The sequence below is a fragment of the Cimex lectularius genome, unplaced genomic scaffold (genome assembly GCF_000648675.2).
Source record: "Cimex lectularius strain Harlan isolate CLEC.00 unplaced genomic scaffold, Clec_2.1 scaffold129, whole genome shotgun sequence".
In the NCBI taxonomy this organism is placed as follows: Eukaryota; Metazoa; Arthropoda; class Insecta; order Hemiptera; family Cimicidae; genus Cimex; species Cimex lectularius.
Window position 1 is genome coordinate 125876 of NW_019392715.1, and position 4474 is coordinate 130349.

The following is a 4474-nucleotide window of genomic DNA, read 5'->3' on the forward strand; positions in this document are numbered from 1 at the left end:
TTACATAAAAAACTACTGAATAAGCAGACGTTGGCCGAATTATCAGAAGTGACAGCATATTCAAAAAGTCCTAATTAACTATGGTCTTAATTTCAATATTTTCGGAGATATTTCACTTTTTCTGATTTTTTTTTTAAATTTCACGACCTTGCTGGAAATAAACAATGATAATTCCATTATTAAAGGTTTTGGACAAATCCGTTAATAACATTATATATATTACACAGGGCGGGCGACCAGGACCCGAGGGGTTAAAAGCCTGAGTAGGCCCGTACCCCATCCCTAGAAGGTCCGGGACCTGGTCGGCTCACGAGTCCTGTATAAACCTATTGGACCTATTCACAAACCCCAGGATTGTGGACCATTTTATCCTGGGGAGTGTTTTGGTTATGTCCTCTCCTTCGAAAGTATTAAATCTTTCCCTAGCATACCTATCGCATTCTGCGAGGTAGTGTCGGGCCGTTTCTTCTTTTGTTTCGCAGAAGCGGCAGAAGGGGTCTGGTAGAGTACCCATTATGAAGAGGTGTCTTCTCAAGGGGCAATGGCCCGTTAGGATACCTATCAGCCTCCTTATTCCCCTCCTAGAGTTAGAGAATAGCCATTTCGATTCTTTAGGTTTGATTTCCTTCAGAAACTCCTTCGATTGTCTGCATCCTGGGGACATATTCCATTCCTTTAGGAATTGTTTCATGCCCCAGCTACCTATACTCTCTTTTGCTGTGCTTAAAGAGTGGGGTAATACCGGTTGTGGTCCGACGAACTCAGTATTTGAACCTTCCTTGGCCAGGCTGTCCGCCTCCTCATTGCCATAGTGCCCCTTATGAGCAGGTATCCATACGAGGGGTTAATAACATTAAAAACTATGTTAAATTTCCAATAAGATGTGATCAATAGTAAACTTGTAAACTTCCCTGAAATAAATGTTTTAATAGCGAGAATTTGAAAAAAAAATTTTTTTTCAAAGCTGAAAAACTTAAAATGGTGATTCTAAACTATTGTATCAAAAACTAGAGACCAGGAAATTTCAATAAACGTTCTTCATTTAATATCCTTTTTCGGGATGTAATTATTATTTAATTACTTATTTAAAATATGAAGAAATTGATGGAGGAAAATAAAAACCGTGATTGACGGATCGGTAAAGTGGAAAATAAAAAAATAATAAATAAATAAATAAAATAAAATAAAATAAAAATAAAAAAAATTAAATTTATTAGTATGCGTTTTTGCACTGACATATAAAATTCTAAAAATAGCTAAAAATGGTTATTTATTAGCAATTTACAAAGTTAAATAAATATCCTTTAATATAAGTTATGTTAGAATTTGCGATTTTTTCTAATTATATATTATGTCAAATTGAACGTAAAAAAACTCGTTTTTTTAATTCAAAACCGAAATAGTGCAATTGTTTACTTATTCATCAACAGAAGTGCAACTTTGTTTAAATTATATTGTATTATTATTTTCTTGAAATCGAGATTTTTAAGATTCAAAACGTTTTTACTTATCTATGTGATATCTGGTTAACACTGTGGCTACTTTTTCTAATGAAGTATACGCTGATATACATCTTATGTACAGATTTTGCGTGTTTAATGCGACGGCAGCGGAGGCATTTCGAAACAAAATGAAAAAACGTTTAATAAATTCATTCAAAATTTGATTAACTTTTTATTTTTTATTATTATTAATCTTTCCACCTTACCAATCCTTCAACCTTGGTTTTTGTTCTTTTCCTAAATCAATTTCTTCCTCTTTGAAAAAATTATATAAACAGCAATTGCACCACTAATAAAGGTATTAAATGGAGTACGTATTCCGAAATTCCTGACCTCTAGGTTTTGAAATCCTAGTTTAGAAACAACATAGTGGGTTTTTCAATAAAAAAAAATTCTTCAAAGTTCTCTCAACTAAAACGCTTATTTCACCAACGTTTACAACTTTAGTATTTATCAAAACTTATTGGAAATTTAAGGTAGTTTTCAATGGATTTGTCCAAAACTTTTTTTTTGTTTTTTTGAAGGAAGGTGGTGAAATCTTAAAAACATCAGAAAAAGGGGAAGAACTCCGAAACTGTTGAGATTAGGACCATAGTTAATTACGACTTTTTGGTTCTGTTTTGAATGTAGAATCTACTGGCAAAGTTGGTAACACGAGCAGCCGAACACCCTGTATAAACATGCTTGAATTTTAAAAAATAAAATGAAAATCGATTACAGATTTCTCAGTGGCATCGGTGGCTGCAATGCTTGAAGCGTTGACTCATCACTGGAAGGGTCCTGAGTTCGATTCTTGGTGGCCCTGAATTGGAACCCAACTTCCAAATATATTTTAATATACATAAATATATACATAATATTTAATACATATACATAATATTTAATATACGGAACACCGGGTGATAATGTAACTGTTTGTTTGTAAATGTTAACAGTCGTACCGTCCATCAAGTTATATTATTTTTCTGGATGCTATATATTCCAAAAAATTTTCAACAAATTCGAACAGCTACTGATTCAATCGTCAAGAACAACAATTCGGGAGAATATTAATCATTGGATGTTTTCCTTTGAACGCTTAGTAGTAAATGCGTAATGCACTCGAATTAATCAAAAACCCACCGCCACACCTTAACGACGTGAAACTTCTGTTCAACCATTTGCAATAATTTACCATTTAATTAAACCGGTTCGGAAACAAAACAAAAGACAAGTTAGGCATAGTTAATACCGCCCCAGACGTGCCGAATTACAAAGGTAATAATTAATTTACGCACCGTTCTCTTATGATTTATGCACGGGAGTCAATTCTAGGAGCAGTTGATCAAGCTCCATGTGTTACGTTGTCTCACAGTTATATTTATTAGCTGGTTTGAATTTCAGAACCAATCGTGGGACGATCCAGTCATCCAAATTCGACCTGTCCATCATGATAGTCTGGAAAGATTAATAGTTTTTTCATTCAATAAAAGTTTTTTAATTTTTTAAATTGCAATATCAACCAAACTCTATGTAAGTTCAAATAGAAGAGCCGCCCAAGCTACGAAATCAATCGCTAACAATAGTTAATAATAATAAGCGATTGGCACAATTTAAAATAAAGAACAAGCAAAAAAAATAATGTCTCGAAAGTGAACCATTGTAATACAAAATTTTTTTAAAAAGAATAAACATGTAAACAAAAAAAAGCACATTATAAAAGCATCGTTAGATTGAATTGTGATATTTTTCCACGTGTCTGCATTTTAGCTAAAATTGGTCGTTACCGATCATTTTGGCCTGCCTCTCCTTGCTGGGGTTGGTCTGTTTGTCGGTGGTCCTAAGCGGGAGTGTGATATTTATAAATATCTACCAAAACCTCTTGTTCGCTTGAATTTAAGCAACCTGTAAGCCAAAGAAGAGAGAGAGAGAGAGAGAGAGAGAGAGAGAGAGTGAGAGAGAGACAGACAGACAGAGATTGTAAGAGAGAGAGAGAGAGAGAGAGAGAGAGAGAGAGAGAGAGACAGACAGACAGAGATTGTGAGAGAGAGAGAGAGAGAGAGAGAGGGAGAGAGAAAGAGAGAAAGACAGAGACATAGAGAGACACACACACACAGACAGACAGAGATTGTGAGAGAGAGAGAGAGAGAGAGAGNACAGAGAGAGAGTGAGAGACAGACAGACAGAGAATGCGAGTGAGGGAGAAGATGAGAAAGTGAAAGAGAGCGATAGGCATTAACCAGTAAAAACTGAGAGAGAAATTACATATTTAGATTGGATGATAGAGGGATAAATAAATAAAAAATTTAAGGAAAACGAGAGAGGTTTTCCTAACAAACTAAACTACAACTAAAACCTACAAAAAAAGAGATACAACTTCAGAAAGAGAAGAGTGATTCTGAGACGGTGTGAGAGGAAAAGAGACATAAACATGTAAAAATTGTTAATTATGTAAAGCTTAATGTATTAATCAAACACATAATTTATTATGTGAAATTGATTTTTAAAATTGAAAGAAGAAAGATACATAAAAAATATATTTCCTACCAAAAATAAGAGGTGTTATTATATTTGATAATAACAAAAATTATGACGACAGTCAATGGCGAGACATATTTTATATCTCTGCATTTTATACATTTTTGCAGCGGTATTTCAACTACGACGTTATAAGAACCTTCGGAGTGCAAAAAATTTTACAGGCTCTTTATTTACACTCTCACAGTTTACAGTATCTCGGTTTCAGGATGACTGACATGGCTAAATAACCCCTTAGAATAATGACCAGCACTGATACTTTGATTTCTGATATCTCTTTCCGTATATAATTTCCAGCACTTGATAAAAATGGTGTTTTTGAAAAAAGCCCATTTGTAAGTAGGTCGCTTTCTGGATTCGAATATCAGACCTGTACCTTACAGTGATGAGCGCCGTGTAAACTGTTGCGGCCACGGAATATTGTAGAATAAAATTTATCAGAATGATTTACACTG